This window comes from Microcaecilia unicolor, chromosome 11, assembly GCF_901765095.1.
Source record: "Microcaecilia unicolor chromosome 11, aMicUni1.1, whole genome shotgun sequence".
Classification (NCBI taxonomy): Eukaryota; Metazoa; Chordata; class Amphibia; order Gymnophiona; family Siphonopidae; genus Microcaecilia; species Microcaecilia unicolor.
Window position 1 is genome coordinate 66,465,137 of NC_044041.1, and position 17,575 is coordinate 66,482,711.

Below are 17,575 nucleotides of genomic sequence, written 5' to 3' on the forward strand. Positions count from 1 at the left end.
ATTTGCAGCTGCTCACTGGAACAAGTCGTCGCTGCTCGGAGCAAGAAGCAGGTAATTTTTACCTTTTACTAGCGGGCAGGGGGTTCCCCGAACGGTCTCCACGTGGCTATGGCCTCGGATGGCAAGGGCGCGAAAAGACGCTCCCCGGAACGCGTTTGCGCGCCTAGCAGGGAAGCGGGGGGCTTGAAGGTAGAGTCGCCCTTTTTGGGTGCCCTTTCGGAGCCGGGAGAGTTCACCGATTTTTCCTCCGGCGCGGCGGCCTTTCCCGCCTTAGGCGCCCATCCCCCGCTGGCCGCCCTCCCGGTTGTGACCGGCCACGTGGCTCGGTCGGCTTCTTCTTGGGCCGCCCTCAAGATGGGAGACGCTAACAGCTTGGTCGCCCTTGAATCGGGCGACAGTAAGAAGTCAGCGAAATTAACACGCCCTTCCATATCATCAAGCTGATCAATCCATAGACTGGTGGGTTGTGTCCATCTACCAGCAGGTGGAGATAGAGAGCAAACTTTTGCCTCCCTATATGTGGTCATGTGCTGCCGGAAACTCCCCAGTATGTTCTCTATCTCAGCAGGTGGTGGTCACACACAGCAGCAGCTCTGGCTAGGCCTCCAAGCCTAATTTTTAGGTTTTGTTGAGTGCCTGGGGTTGAGGGCTCTTTTGAGCAAGTGCAAACCTGGTGGTGCCAGGTCCCTCCTTTTCTCCCCCCTCCCGCTGGCTCCGTTAAAAAAAAAAAAAAAAAAATTTTGAACATCTTTAAAGGCGTTTATCTCGACGTTTATTTAAGCGTCTATTGCAGCTACTCACTGGGACACCAGGTCGTTACAACTCGGAGCGGACAGCAGGTAATTTTTACCTTTTTATAGCGGGCAGGGGGTTCCCCGATTCTTCTCCTCGTGGCATATGGCGTCGGAGGGCGAGGGCGCAAAGGGTCGCTCCCCGGGTCGCTTGAGCGCTTCTAGAGGGGATGCGGGGGTCTTAAAGCCTGATTCGCCCTTGTTGGGTGACAGTTTCGTGACCGATGAATGTCCCGGTCCTTCCTCCGGCGTGGCGGTTTTTCCCGCCATAAACGCCCATCCCCCGCTCCTCGCCTCCGCCATCTTGGCCGGCCACGCGGCTCGGACGGCTTCTTCTTGGGCCGCCCTTGAGGTTGGAGACATTAATACCATGAATGCCCTTAATTTGGGCGACGGCACAGAAGCGGCTAAAGTTAAGAGCCGTTCTTCCCGTGCGGCTCCTTCGCGGAGTTTCGCGCCGGATGCCATTTTGGATGCGCAGCATGTCTCTCCCCCGCTATTGAGAGCGCCGGTTGAGGGTGCGTCTAGGGCTGTTGCCCAGGCTGCGGAAGTGCACAGTCTGGGGGGTTTCTCCCCCGAGTTTGTTTTGCTGCTGCATCAGGCCTTCCTCATGCACAACGCTGCCCCTGCTCCCTCGTCTGGTAAAGAGGTTGAGGTTCCCAGAGGTAAACGCCCTCGGGTTGATTCCCAGGCCTTGGAGGAATTTGTCTCCTCCGATGTAGATGAGGGCAGCGTGTCTGAGGTCTCCCAACGGTCCTTTGCGGATTCCTTGGAGGAGACGGATCCCCGCTCGGATGGAGCGGATGACCCCTCTGCAGCGCGGCTTTTTAGCCCAGAGGATTTGCCCAACCTGTTGTTACAGGCCATGGACACTTTGAAGATTTCCTCTCCGGAGGACGTCTCTCCCTCAGCCCCTGTTGGCTCTGCCATTATGCTGGGGACGAAGCGCCCGCCTAGAACCTTCCACGTGCATGATGCCATGCACACCTTAATTTCGGCTCAATGGGATGTCCCAGAAGCGAGCCTTAAAGTGGCTAGGGCTATGTCCCGCCTCTATCCTTTGGCTGTGAGTGAACGTGAGGCCTATCTGTGGCCTACCGTGGATTCTTTGATCACTGCGGTGACTAAGAAAACGGCGTTGCCGGTGGAAGGTGGCACAGCCCTAAAGGACGCCCAAGACAGAAGATTGGAGGCGGCCTTAAGGTCGTCCTTTGAGGCGGCTGCTTTAAATTTGCAGGCCTCAGTTTGCGGCTCCTATGTGGCCAGGGCGTGCCTGACTAAGGTACAGCGGGCTTCCCCCTCGGATCATTCCTTGAGGGCTGATTGGCCGGCCCTGGAATCGGGCTTAGCCTATTTGGCAGACTTGCTGTATGATGTCTTGAGAGCCTCAGCTAAAGGCATGGCTCAGACAGTCTCTGCGCGGCGGTGGCTTTGGCTGAAACATTGGCCTGCTGACCACGCCTCTAAATCCCGCCTGGCTAGATTGCCTTTTAAAGGCAAGCTGCTCTTTGGGGTCGAGCTGGACAAAATCGTGACCGATCTCGGCACGTCTAAGGGCAAGAAGTTACCAGAGGTCAGGGCTCGGGCTAGTGCTCGTCCCGGTACCTCCAGAGGACGGTTTCAGGAAGCCCGTCGGTACCGCCCGGGCAGGTCGGGTTTTTCTGCCCCCTCTTCCTTTAAGAGGAATTTCTCCCCCAAGCAGCATTCCTTTCGCAGAGACCGCCGTCCCGGAGGTGCTCCCTCCGGTCCTCCCCCAGGGTCTCGTACCCAATGACGGGGTCTTGGTCCACGCCCCAGTGCAGATTGGAGGACGGCTGTCCTCGTTTCTGGGCGAGTGGACCACAATAACTTCAGACGCGTGGGTGCTGGAAGTCATCAGAGACGGCTACAAACTAGAGTTCTGCCGACCCTTAAAAGACGGGTTTGTACTCTCTCCCTGCAAGTCTCCGGTCAAAGCTGTGGCAGTGCAGCAGACCTTGGACAATCTGATCCGCCTGGGCGCGGTCGTTCCGGTGCCAGAAAGTCAGCTTGGCAAGGGAAGTTACTCCATTTACTTTGTGGTACCAAAGAAAGGAGGTTCTGTCCGGCCTATCCTCGACCTCAAAGGGGTCAATCGGGCCTTGAAAGTGCGGCACTTTCGCATGGAGACTCTCCGCTCTGTTATAGCGGCAGTGAAGGCAGGAGAGTTCCTGGCATCCTTGGACATCAAGGAAGCGTGCCTACATATTCCCATCTGGCCTCCTCATCAACGCTTTCTGCGTTTTGCAGTCCTGGGACGACACTTCCAGTTCAGAGCCCTCCCTTTCGGGTTGGCTACTGCTCCGCGGACCTTTTCCAAAGTAATGGTGGTCATCGCGGCCTTCCTACGAAAGGAAGGGGTACAAGTCCATCCTTATCTGGACGACTGGTTGATCCGAGCCCCCTCTTATGCAGAGTGCGGCAAAGCTGTGGACCGGGTAGTTGCTCTTTTGAGCTCCCTGGGATGGATCATCAACTGGGAGAAGAGCCAGCTGCGCCCGACTCAGTCCCTGGAGTACCTGGGAGTTCGATTCGACACCCAAGTGGGCAGAGTGTTCCTGCCAGACAATCGGATTGTCAAACTTCAGGCTCAGGTGGACCAGTTCCTAGTAGCCTCTCCCCTTCGGGCTTGGGACTATGTGCAGCTGTTGGGCTCTATGACGGCCACGATGGAAGTTGTGCCCTGGGCCAGGGCTCATATGAGACCACTTCAACACTCTTTGCTGCAGCGCTGGACTCCGATGTCGGAGGATTATGCTGTGCGCCTTCCCTTGGACCCAGCAGTGCGCAAGGCGCTGAGCTGGTGGATGCAGACAGACAAGTTGTCTGCGGGAATGCCTCTGGTGACCCCAGAGTGGATTGTCGTCACGACGGACGCCTCGTTGTCGGGCTGGGGAGCCCACTGCTTGGGAAGGACAGCGCAGGGGCTATGGTCTCCTGCAGAGGCAAAGTGGTCTATCAACCTCCTGGAACTCAGAGCCATTCGGTTGGCGCTTTTGGAGTTCATCCCGGTACTGGTGTTGAAGCCTGTACGGGTCCTGTCGGACAATGCCACGGCTGTGGCCTATGTCAACCGCCAGGGAGGTACCAAGAGCGCCCCTCTAGCCAAGGAGGCTATGAATCTTTGCCAGTGGGCGGAAGCGAACCTGGAGCAGCTTTCAGCGGCCCACATTGCCGGAGTCATGAATGTCAAGGCGGACTTTCTCAGTCGCCATACCTTGGAGCCCAGAGAGTGGCAGCTATCTGCTCAGGCGTTCTTGGACATCACGAAGCGCTGGGGCCAGCCGAGCCTAGATCTGATGGCGTCATCGGCCAATTGCCAAGTGCCGCGCTTTTTCAGCAGAGGACGGGACCCTCGATCCCTGGGAGTAGATGCTCTTCTCCAACAGTGGCCGACACAAGAGCTTCTCTATGTGTTCCCGCCCTGGCCCATGTTGGGCAGGGTGCTAGACCGGGTGGCAAAGCATCCCGGCAGGGTAATCCTGGTGGGTCCGGATTGGCCCAGGCGTCCCTGGTATGCGGACTTGATCAGGCTCTCAGTCGACGATCCTCTGCGGCTGCCAGTGGAGCAGGGCCTGTTACATCAGGGTCCCGTGGTGATGGAGGATCCCTCCCCCTTTGGTCTTACGGCCTGGCTATTGAGCGGCAGCGTCTGAGGAAGAAGGGCTTCTCAGACAAGGTCATCGCCACTATGCTGAGAGCGAGGAAGCGCTCTACTTCTACTGCTTACGCCAGGGTTTGGCGTATCTTTGCAGCATGGTGTGAAGCAGGCTCACTTTCTCCCTTCACTGCTCCAATTTCTTCAGTGTTGGCGTTCCTGCAAGAAGGTCTGGAGAAAGGCCTGTCGCTCAGTTCCCTTAAAGTCCAGGTAGCGGCTCTGGCTTGCTTCAGGGGCCGCCTGAAGGGTGCTTCCCTGGCTTCGCAGCCAGATGTGGTGCGCTTTCTCAAGGGAGTTAATCACCTGCGCCCTCCTCTGCACTCAGTGGTGCCTGCGTGGAATCTCAACCTGGTACTAAGAGCATTGCAGAAGCCGCCTTTTGAACCCTTGTCGAGGGCATCTCTGAAAGACCTGACGTTGAAAGCAGTCTTTTTGGTGGCTATCACTTCGGCCAGAAGAGTTTCCGAGCTCCAGGCGCTCTCATGTCGAGAGCCTTTTCTGCAGTTCACTGAGGCAGGAGTGACTATTCGCACAGTGCCTTCCTTCCTGCCCAAGATTGTTTCTCGCTTCCATGTGAATCAGCAGCTCTGTCTCCCTTCCTTTCGTAGGGAGGACTACCCAGAGGAGTACTCCGCTCTTAAATATCTGGATGTGAGACGAGTCATCATCAGATACTTGGAAGTGACCAATGATTTCCGGAAATCGGATCATCTGTTTGTCCTGTTTGCAGGTCCTCGTAAGGGTCTGCAGGCTGCTAAGCCTACAGTGGCAAGATGGGTCAAGGAAGCCATTGCAGCGGCTTATGTGGCCGCGGGGAAGGTGCCGCCTATCCAGCTGAAGGCTCACTCCACGAGAGCTCAGGCGGCCTCGATGGCAGAGGCCGGATCCGTCTCCTTGGAAGAGATATGCAAGGCGGCAACTTGGGCTTCGGCTCATACATTCTCCAAGCATTACCGTTTGACTGTGGCTGCACGGGCGGAGGCCCGGTTTGGAGCTTCGGTGTTGAGGTCAGGGATTTCATTGTCCCGCCCTGGGTGAGTACTGCTTCGGTACATCCCACCAGTCTATGGATTGATCAGCTTGATGATATGGAAGGTAAAATTATGTATAATCATACCTGATAATTTTCTTTCCATTAATCATAGCTGATCAATCCATAGCCCCTCCCAGATATCTGTACTGTTTTTATTCTGGTTGCATTTCAGGTTCAAGTTTAGTCTTCAGTTACTTCAGAAAGACTTCGTGTTCAAGTTTTTTCACTTGGATTCTTCAAGAGTTAAGACGAGTTTGTGTTACAGTGAGCTGCTGCATTCCTCTCCCCTCCGTTTTACGGGGCTGGATTGAGACTTAAAATTCTGCCGGCACTCCCTCCCGCTTCGTGCGGCTGTAGGGCAGCTTTGTACCCTCCCGCTTCGGCGGTGTTAGGGTCAGTCAGCTCCTCCCGCGGTTGCGGTTGCAGGATAAGCCAGATCCCCCCGCATCGGCGGGTGTGGTGTCCCTCCCCCGCTCCGCGGGGATGAGCTGGACGGATTCCCCTCCCCCACTTGTGTGGGGATGAGCTGGGTTAATTCCCCTCCCCCGTTTCGGCGGTGGTGAGCTGGGCAGAGTGTCCCTTCGTGGGTGTAATTCTCTAAGTGCTGAGTCCTGCGGATGGAGCTTTGATATCGACATACTGAGGAGTTTCCGGCAGCACATGACCACATATAGGGAGGCAAAAGTTTGCTCTCTATCTCCACCTGCTGGTAGATGGACACAACCCACCAGTCTATGGATTGATCAGCTATGATTAATGGAAAGAAAATTATCAGGTATGATTATACATAATTTTACCTTCTTCCCGCGCGGCTCCTTCTCTGAGTTTTGCGCCGGACACCATTTTGGACGCGCAACACGCCTCTCCCCCCGCTACTGGGAGCGCAGATGGAGGGCGCCTCTAGGGCCGCGGCACAGGCTGCAGAAATGCACAGACTGGGGGGTTTCTCCCCTGAGTTCATTTTGCTGCTGCATCAGGCCTTTCTTATGCAGAACACTGCCCCTGCTCACCTCTCTGATCGGGGTGATGAGGCCTCTATGCTTAAGCGCCCTAGGGTGGATCTTCCACTCTCGGGGGACTCGGTCTCCTCTGATGTGGATGATGGCAGCGTGTCTGAGTTGTCCCAGAGATCCTTAGCGGAATCTATGGAGGAGACTGATCCTCGCTCGGATGGAGCGGACGACCCCTCTGCAACGCGGCTTTTTCGCTCAGAGGATTTGCCCAACCTGCTTGTGCAGGCCATGAGCATTTTGATGATTGCTTCTCCGGAGGAAGGCTCTCTCTCAGCCTCTACTGGCTCCGCCATTATGCTGGGAACGAAGCACCCGCCTAGAACCTTCCACGTTCATGAAGCCATGCAGACCTTAATTTTGGCGCAATGGGATGCCCCTGAGGCGAGCCTGAAAGTAGCCAGGGCTATGTCCCGTCTGTACCCCTTACCTGAGGGGGAACGGGAAGCCTTTGTCTGGTCCACGGTAGATTCCTTAATCACTGCCGTGACTAAGAAAACGGCACTGCCCTGAAGGACGCCCAGGACAGGAGAATGGAGGTGGCCTTAAAGTCGTCCTTTGAGGCGGCCGCTCTGAGTTTGCAAGCCTCGGTTTGCGGCTCCTACGTGGCTAGGGCGTGTCTGACTGTTTTGCAGCGGGCTTCCTCCTCGGACCCTTCCTGGAGGGCGGAATGGCCGACCCTGGAGTCGGGTTTGGCCTACTTGGTAGACTTGCTGTATGATGTTTTGAGTGTTTCGGTCAAGGGTATGGCTCAGACAATCTCTGCGCGGCGGTGGCTCTGACTTAAGCACTGGTCTGCTGACCATGCCTCTAAATCTCGCCTAGCCAAGCTGCCTTTGGGGACGAGCTGGACAAGATCATGACGGAGCTGGGCACGTCCAAGGGCAAGAGGTTGCCGGAGGTCAGGACTCGGGCCGGCAATGCCCGTCCTGGTACCTCTAAGGGCCGATTGCAGGAAGCCAGTCGGTATCGCCCGGGCAAGTCGGCCTCCTCTGCCTCCGCTTCCTTCAAACGGAACTTCTCCCCCAAGCAGCATTCCTTTCGTAGGGACCGCCATCCAGGAGGTTCATCCTCCGGCCCACCCCCAGGATCGCGTACCCAACGACAGGGACCTGGTCCATGGCCCAGTGCAGATAGGAGGAAGGTTGTCCTCGTTTCTGGGCGAGTGGACCAGGGTAACTTCAGAGGCTTGGGTTCTGGAAGTCATCAGAGACGGTTACAAGCTAGAGTTCCGCCGACCCCTAAGAGACGGGTTTGTAAACTCTCCTTGCAAGTCTCAGGTCAAAGCAGCTGCCGTGCAGCAGACCTTGAACAACCTGATCCGCCTGGGCGCGGTGGTCCCGGTGCCAGTAGATCAGCTTGGCAAGGGGCTCTACTCCATTTACTTTGTGGTGCCAAAGAAAGAAGGCTCTGCTCGGCCTATTCTCGACCTCAAGGGAGTCAATCGGGCCTTGAAAGTTCGGCACTTCCGGATGGAGACCCTCCGCTCCGTAATAGCTGCGGTGAAAAAGGGAGAATTCCTGGCCTCTCTGGACATCAAGGAAGCTTACCTACATATTCCCATCCTGGCCGCCTCATCAGCGCTTTCTGCGCTTTGCAATGCTGGGCCGACACTTCCAGTTCAGAGCCCTCCCGTTCAGGTTGGCTACGGCTTCACGGACCTTCTCCAAAGTAATGGTAGTCATCGCGGCCTACCTCCGCAAGGAGGGAGTGCAAGTCCATCCCTATCTGGACGACTGGCTGATCCGAGCCCCTTCCTATGCGGAGTGCGGGAGAGCTACAGACAGGGTTATTGCTCTTCTGAGCTCCCTGGGATGGGTCATCAACTGGGAGAAAAGCCAGCTGCGCCCGACTCAGTCCCTGGAGTATCTGGGAGTTCGATTCGACACCCAAGTGGGCAGAGTGTTCCTGCCGGACAACCGGAGCGTCAAGCTTCGGACCCAGGTGGACCAGTTCCTAGCCTCCTCTACTCTTCGGGCTTGGGACTATGTGCAGCTGTTGGGCTCCATGACGGCCACGATGGAGGTAGTGCCCTGGGCCAGGGCTCATATGAGACTACTACAGCACTCGCTTCTGCGGCGGTGGACTCCAGTCTCGGAGGACTACGCTGTACGCCTTCCTTTGGATCCAGCGGTGCGAAAGGCGCCGAGCTGGTGGCTGAGGCCAGGCAAGCTGTCCGCAGGAATGCCTCTTACGACCCCGGAGTGGGTTGTCGTCACGACAGACACCTGCTTGACGGGCTGGGGAGCCCACTGCCTGGGACGGACAGCGCAGGGGCTCTGGTCTCCTGCAGAGACAACATGGTCCATCAACCTCCTGGAACTCTGAGACATTCGGTTGGTGCTTCTAGAGTTTCTCCCGGCACTGGTGCGGAGGCCTGTGCGGGTCCTATCGGACAATGCCACAGCTGTGGCCTATGTCAATCGCCAGGGAAGTACCAGGAGCGCCCGTCTAGCTAAGGAGGCCATGAAGCTATGCCTGTGGGCGGAAGCGAATCTGGAACAACTGTCGGCGGCCCACATTGCGGGAGTCATGAATGTCAAGGCGGACTTTCTCAGTCGCCATACCTTGGATCCCGGAGAGTGGCAACTGTCTGCTCGGGCATTCTTGGACATCACGAAACGCTGGGGCCGGCCGAACCTGGATCTGATGACGTCCTCGGCCAATTGCCAAGTGCCGCGTTTTTTCAGCAGAGGACAGGACCCTTGATCTCTGGGAGTCGATGCTCTTCTCCAGCAGTGGCCAGCACTTCTCTACGTGTTCCCGCCCTGGCCCATGATGGGCAGGGTGCTAGGCCGGGTGGCAAAGCATCCGGGCCGGGTGATCCTGGTGGGTCCGGATTGGCCCAGACGTTCCTGGTATGCGGACTTAGTCAGACTCTCGGTGGGCGGCCCTCTGCGGCCCGTGGTGATGGAGGATCCCTCCCCCTTTGGTCTTACGGCCTGGCTCTTGAGCGGAAGCGGCTGAGGAAGAAGGGCTTCTCAGACAAGGTCATCGCCACTATGCTGAGAGCGAGGAAGCGCTCTACTTCTACCACCTACGCCAGGGTTTGGCGTACCTTTGCGTCGTGGTGCGAGGCAGGCTCTGTATCGCCCTTCACGGCTCCAATTTCTTCAGTGTTGGCGTTCCTGCAAGAAGGGCTGGAGAAAGGCCTGTCGCTCAGTTCACTGAAAGTCCAGGTGGCGGCTCTAGCTTGCTTCAGGAGTCGCCTGAAGGGGGCTTCCCTGGCTTCACAGCCAGATGTGGTACGCTTTCTCAAAGGAGTTAATCACCTGCGCCCCCCTCTGCACTCGATAGTGCCTACGTGGAATCTCAATCTGGTGCTACTGACCTTGCAGAAGCCGCCCTTCGAGCCCTTGCCAAGGGCATCGCTGAAGGACCTGATGCTGAAAGCGGTCTTACTGGTGGCTATCACATCAGCCAGAAGAGTTTCCGAGCTCCAGGCTCTCTCGTGTAGAGAGCCGTTCCTGCGATTCACTGAGGCAGGAGTATCGATTCGCCCAGTGCCCTCCTTCCTGCCCAAGATTGTTTCTCGATTCCATGTGAATCAGCAGCTTTACCTACCCTCCTTTCGTAGGGAGGATTACCCAGTGGAGTACCCTGCGCTCAAATACCTGGATGTTAGACGGGTCATCCTCAGATACTTGGAAGTGACCAATGATTTCCGGAAGTCGGATCACCTGTTCGTGCTGTTCGCAGGCCCTCGTAAGGGTCTGCAGGCATCTAAGCCTACAGTGGCACATTGGGTCAAGGAGACGATCGCGGCAGCTTATGTGGCGGCAGGGAAGATTCCGCCTATTCAGCTGAAGGCACACTCTACTAGAGCTCAAGCAGCCTCGATGGCGGAGTCCAGATCTGTCTCCTTGGAAGAGATTTGCAGAGCGGCTACTTGGTCATCGGCTCATACCTTCTCACGACATTACCGCTTGGATGTGGCTGCTCGGGCCGAGGCCCAGTTTGGGGCTTCAGAGTTCAGGGATTTCCATGTCCCGCCCTGGGTGAGTACTGCTTCGGTACATCCCACCAGTCTATGGATTGATCGGCTTGATGATATGGAAGGTAAAATTATGTATCATACCTGATAATTTTCTTTCCCTTAATCATAGCCGATCAATCCATAGCCCCTCCAAGATATCTGTACTGTTTTAGTTCTGGTTATATTTCAGGTTCAAGTTCAGACTTCATTTCCTGTTCACGAGGACCTCGTGTTCAAGTTATTCCAATTGAAGTCTCTTCGAATTGAGACGATTTTGTGTTACAGTGAGCTGCTGCTTCCTCTCCCCCCATTTCGGCGGTGGCTGGATTAATAACTAAATTATGCCGGGGCTCCCTCCCGCTTCGTGCGGCTGTAGGGTAGCTTTGTATCCCTCCCGCTTCGGCTCAACTCGGGCGTGGTGCGCAAGATCTTTCGAGCGTGGGGCACCCTCTCGGTGGATCTTTTTGCCACTCAGACCAATCACAAGGTCCCTCAGTTCTGTTCCACACTTCAGGCCCATGACAGACTAGTGTCAGATGCTTTTCTCCTTCTCTGGGGGAAGGGTCTCCTGTATGCATATCCTCCCATACCTTTGGTGGGGGAGACTTTGTTGAAACTCAAGCAAGACTGCGGAACCATGATTCTGATAGCTTCTTTTTGGCTGCGTCGGATCTGGTTCCCTCTTCTTCTGGAGTTGTCCTCCGAAGAACCGTGGAGATTGGCCGCCATTTCAAGTTTGTGATGCCTATGGAAGGGCACGAGGCAAGCTCATTTCTTGGATGTGGTTTATTCCTTATTATTTTCCCCTGATGCAGCCAGTTGTCGGCGAAACAGGGTTTCCCTATCGGAATATCTAGACGATGCAGGACTTAGAGATCAGACTACAATAGTTGAATTACCTGCTGGAAATTGTGGAAGAGTTTTTCAACGTGTTGTTGCCATCCAAGATAAGTAACATTTTTCATGGTTACATTATATATATAACTAGTAAAAAAGGCCCGTTTCTGACACAAATGAAACGGGCGCTAGCAAGGTTTTCCTCGGAGTGTGTATGTTTGGGAGAGTGTATGTGAGAGTGTCTGTTTGAGAGTCAGAGTGAAAGTGTGATTGTGTGAGAGAGAGCGTGAGTCTGGGTGTGAGTGTGTTTGTGAGAGAGTGTGTGTGTGAGAATGAGAGTGTGTGCAAGTGTGTATGTGAGACACAGTGTGAGTGAGAGTGTGTGTGTGTGGGCGAGAGAGAGAGTGTGTGTGAGACACAGATTCTCTGTTTGAGTGAGTGTATGAGACCAAGCGAGTGTGTGAGTGACTGTGTGGCACATAGAGAGTGAATGTGATACAGTGTGAGACAGAGTGTGTGAGAGTGAGAGTCAGAAAGACATTGTATATGAGAGAGAGAGTGTGAGCCGTGCCCTCCCAATCCATGGCCATCTGTCCCCTGCCCCCTCCATTCATCCTTTTCCAGCAATTCTCCTCTGTCCCTGAGCCCTGCCCTCCCAATCCATGGCCATCCATGTTTGTCTGTCACCTGCCCCCTCCATTCATCGCTATCCTGCATTTCCCCTCTCTGCCTGAGGCCTGCTCTGCAATCCATATCCATCCATGCCCATCTGTCCCCTCCATTCATCCCTATCCAGCAATTCCCCTCTCCCTGAGTCCTGCCCTTCCAATCCATGCCCATCTGTCACCTGGCCCCTCCATTTTTCCCTATCCAGCATTTCCCCTCTCTGCCTGAGGCCTGCTCTGCAATCCATATCCATCCATGCCCATCTGTCCCCTCCATTCATCCCTATCCAGCAATTCCCCTCTCCCTGAGTCCTGCCCTTCCAATCCATGCCCATCCATGCTCCTCTGTCACCTGGCCCCTCCATTTTTCCCTATCCAGCATTTTCCCTCTCTGCCTGAGGCCTGCTCTGCAATCCATATCCATCCATGCCCATCTGTCCCCTCCATTCATCCCTATCCAGCAATTCCCCTCTCCCTGAGTCCTGCCCTTCCAATCCATGCCCATCCATGCTCATCTGTCACCTGGCCCCTCCATTTTTCCCTATCCAGCATTTCCCCTCTCTGCCTGAGGCCTGCTCTGCAATCCATATCCATCCATGCCCATCTGTCCCCTCCATTCATCCCTATCCAGCAATTCCCCTCTCCCTGAGTCCTGCCCTTCCAATCCATGCCCATCCATGCTCATCTGTCCCCTGGCCCCTCCATTTTTCCCTATCCAGCAATTTCCCTCTCTCCCTGAGTCCTGCCCTCCCAATCCATGCCCATCCATGCTCCTCTGTCCCCTGCCGCCTCCATTCATCCTTTTCCAGCAAGTCCCCTCTCGCCCTTCCATGTTCCCCCCCCCCCCCCCTCGCATCCATGCTACGCTCTCTCCCATGTCCCAGCCTGGCCCGCCCTCTTCTCCCCCCCCCCCCTTCGCATCCATGCCCCCCCCCCTTCGCATCCTTGCCTCGCATCCATGCCCCCCCCCCCTTCGCATCCATGCATCCTTTTTTTTTTTTTTATTCTTTTTAACTTTACCTCCGTGGCGGTTCGTGCAGCGAAGCGTCAGGGAAGGAGGTGGCGCTCCCGACGTCTAGCTTTCCCTTCGCTGTGTTCCGCCTTGTTTTGAAGGCGGAACACAGCGAAGGGAAGGCTAGACGTCGGGAGCGCCGCCTCCTTCCCTGACGTTTCGCTTCCGGATTTGTTTGTTTTGTCGCGAGGGCGGGGCAGAGACGGCAGGCTGAACCCTTCAGCCTCAGCCTGGGAGTGACGTCAGATGGCTTCAAGGCTTCAGGCTTCAAGGCTTCAGGCTTCCGGCTTCAAGTTTCCGGCTTCACAGAACTCAGGCTTCCGGCTTCAAGTTTCCGGCTTCACAGAACGTTGGCTTCAGAACGTTCACGGTGCGTTTTATTATATTAGATTGTGTCTCCACCTATGAGTGTTGTTGAAGGTGGATGGACAGCATTGCATGAAGTGATCTAATGTGGAGGTTTTTTTGAGACTTATAATTAAAGAGGCACTCTTTCTTATTATAAGGCGTGTCCTTTGGAAGGAGGTGTTGCCGGTTATACTGAGGTCTTTTTTTTCTCCACAATTTTTTCATGTGTGAAAGTCCATAACCTCCTCTCAACTCTGTGACAATTGTAGAAAGTTAGAAATTAGTAGTGTTTTCCAACCCTTATTACTCAGAACGAGGGGGCACTTCTGCATACCAACCTCCAGTCTCTGGCTCTCACGGCCTGGATGTTGAGGGCATAGAATTCGCTTCCTTAGGTCTTTCTGAGTGTCTTGCTTACTTCCAGGAAAGATTCCACTAAAAAGAGTTACTCTTTCAAATGGAGGAGGCTTGCCGTCTGGTGTGAAAGCAAGGCGCTAGATCCTTGCTCTTGTCCTACACAGACCCTGCTTGAATACTTTCTACACTTATCAGAGTCTGGTCTCAAGACCAACTCCGTAAGTGTTCACCTTAGTGCAATTAGTGCTTATCATCAACGTGTAGAGGATAAGCCTATCTCTGGACAGCCTTTAGTTGTTTGCTTCTTGAGAGGTTTGCTTTTGTCAAAGCCCCCTGTCAAACCTCCACCGATGTCTTGGGATCTCAACGTCGTTCTCACCCAGCTGATGAAACCTCCTTTTGAGCCACTGAATTCCTGCCATCTGAAGTATTTGACCTGGAAGGTCATTTTCTTGGTGGCTGTTACTTCAGCTTGTAGAGTCAGTGAGCTTCAAGCTTTGGTAGCTCATGCTCCCTATACTAAATTTCATCATAACAGAGTAGTTCTCCGCACTCACCCTAAGTTCCTGCCGAAGGTGGTGTCGGAGTTCCATCTGAACCAGTCAATTGTCTTGCCAACATTTTTTTCCTGTCCTCATACCCGCCCTGCTGAACGTCAGTTGCATACATTGGACTGCAAGAGAGCATTGGCCTTCTATGTGGAGCGGTCAAGTCCCTTTAGACAGTCCGCCCAAATGTTTGTTTCTTACAACCCCAACAGAAGGGGAGTTGCTGTCAGGAAACGCACCATTTCAAATTGGCTAGCAGATTGCATTTCCTTCACTTACGCCCAAGCTGGGCTAACTCTTGAGGGTCATGTCATGGCTCATAGTGTTAGAGCCATGGCAGCATCAGTGGCCCACTTGAAGTCAGCCACTATAGAAGAGATTTGCAAGGCTGTGACGTGGTCTTCAGTCCACACATTCACATCTCACTACTGCCTTCAGCAGGGTACCCGACGCGACAGTCGGTTTGGGCAGTCGGTGCTGCAGAATCTGTTCGAGGTTTAGAATCCAACTCCACCCCCCCAGGCCCTTTTTTGTTCTGTTCCAGGCTGCACTCTCAGATGTTATCTTTGTAGGTCAATCCTTGTTATGTCGTCGCCGTTGCAAGGCCCAATTGACCTTTCTTTGTTGTTTTGAGTGAGCCTGGGGGCTAGGGATACCCCAGTCATGAGAACAAGCCTGTTTGTCCTCGGAGAAAATGAAGATACATACCTGTAGCAGGTATTCTGCAAGGACAGCAGGCTGATTGTTCTCACAAACCCGCCCGCCTCCCCTTTGGAGTTGTCTTTTCCTTTTTTGCTTTTGTTATCGTACTGACGGGACTCTTGCGCGACGGGCGGGAAATGAATGGCCGCGCATGCGCGTACTCTAAGGCTCTACCAAACTTTTGTTGCTAGGAAGATTTCCTATCATCGGGGCTGCCGTGGACGTCACCCATCAGTGAGAACAGTCAGCCTGCTGCCCTCGGAGAATACCTGCTACAGGTATGTATATTCATTTTATGGGGGAAACCAACTTACACCATATTATAGAAGTCCAGCCTACCTAAAATTAAGACATGGGCCCACTGTAAGAAGGTCTCTTGCCAGCAGATAGAGGTACAGTTGTCTAACTAACCTTAAATGATAAAACGCTAACTTGCAAACCGCTGACACTTTTGGCAATAAAGGTAACTGAGTATTTGGTATAACACTCAAATTCTTTGCTATTGCTTGCAACTCTGAATCTAATTCCCTCATTCTTAATCACAACAATTCTGATTTTTCACATTCAAAATCATCTTGGTGGAAACAGTCAGAGATCTTCTTAAGCCAAATATTAATCTGCTGAAATTCACAATGATAAAATTTACTGATGGGAAAGAAATACTACAAGTTGTGCAACATGCAGCTGCTCATGGTCTGTAGTTGCAGTTTTCATGATCACATTATTCTATTATTGAAGCTGCTACACTGGTTACCTGTTCAACGAAGAATAACATTCAAGATTGGTATGCTTATTTTTAAGGCAATATAGGGTCCTTTCACTAGGTGCCTTAGGAACCCTTTTACCATGCAGCAGCAAAAAGGGAGCCTGCGCTGGCATTTGGCGCATGTTTTTCACACACGCCAAGGTCCCCTTTTACCACAGTGGGTAAAATGGAAGTCTCTCTTTGCTGCAGGAAATGGCCGTGCGGCAAGTAAAGCACTTTCCGCATGGCCATTTTGGTGGGGGGGGGGGGGGAGCCCTTATTGCCACCCATTGAGGTGGCGGTAAATGCTCCCACACTAACTCGACAGTAACCAGGCAGCGCGCGGCACTCCCTGATTACCACCGGGTACACACTGGCGCTACAAAAATATATTTTTGTAGCGCCAAATATGGCACGCTAGGGGTGGGTAGCCCGGTGGTACTTCCTGTTTAGTGAGCGGTAAGCCCGTCTTGGGCTTACCACCACTTAGTAAAAGGAGCCCTTAGAAATTTGTTGACACACCACCTCCCAGGTGATCTCTGCGGTCTGCAAATAAAAATCTGTTAATGATCCCTTCTGTTCAAACTGTGAGGTTACCCACTACTAGAGCCTTTTCAGCAATTGCTCCTAACCTCTGGAATTCACTTCTGGAGTCATTGAAATGTTAATGTGATATTTATAAATTTGGAGAAGTTTTTAGTAAATTTTTTCCTGGGTTCTTTAGCTTGATGATGCTCTTCATGTGTTGGTCATATTTCATTTTAGATGGTTGATGTCATTTTGTGAGTAATTTGATGTTTTGTTACTTATTTTAATTGGTTGTTATATTTTATATATTTTTTTTATATGCTACACTAAATGGGCTTCATCAGTTTTGGAGGTTATAAATATTTTCAAATGAAATAGTTGCTGTATTTGAATGCAACTCACCATGGGCTAAATGTATGAACTAAATCTAAAATCCCACCACATCCCTTCCATTCCTTCCTCTGTGCTTACTTGGGCTGGTTCTGTGTGCAAGTCTCATCCTGCTTCACCCATTCTATAGCTCTTGGAATGCCCATGTGTATATCTCATAAAAGTAGGCACTGTCATCTGGATTCTTTATATATGGTCCTGAAATTTAGGCGTGGTGTCAAAATGTGCGCACATTGAGCGTGGTGATAAATGAGCTATCAAGTATGACCTGAATGAACTTTTTAACAATCAATAATTGCACTTAATTGATACTGATTGGAGTTCACTCACACATCATTTTAAGTGCTATAACACCCTGCACTTTAATCCTCTAGTGCACAACTCAAAAGTGAGTGTGGCCAGGGGAGGGATATGGGCATTCCAAAAAGTTGTGCACATTGTTATAGAATAATTCCATTTACGTGCAGAAATGCCACGAGTTGGGCGCTGGCATTTACACCAGGTTTCAGCTGGCGTAAATTCCAGTGATCAGCTTTGGGCATGGGAATTGGCTGTAAGTGCCATTCTTTAAAGTGCACTCATCTCAGAGCGCCCTTTATAGAATAGTGCTTATTGCCGATTTTTTTTTCTAGTGCTGATTTTTGAGCACCATTTATAGAATTTCCCCCTATGTGTCTGTCTACTTTTTTTCATGCAAGTATGCCCTCAGGCAGTTTTATAAGAGCTTATATAAGCAAAAATGATGTTCTGCATCTTGGATCCCTTATAAAATGGCCTCCCTATTGACTAATTTTGATAGCAATGCAATAAAGTTGGGTCTCATGTAGGTTCAGTTATAAATTTGGTTTTTAAATTATTATTGGACCATATATGCATCTATTTATATTGCATTATATTATTCTTTGTTGCATAGCTGTCCGATTTTCAAACATACATAATTTGCATACTTGTATTATT

At 52.8% G+C, this 17,575-nt stretch overlaps 1 protein-coding gene across 1 annotated transcript in view; it reads left to right on the forward strand.

Moving 5' to 3' along the window:
* The window catches only part of CIT (citron rho-interacting serine/threonine kinase), a 1,023,678-nt gene that overhangs the window by 576,317 nt on the left and 429,786 nt on the right, over positions 1-17,575 (forward strand).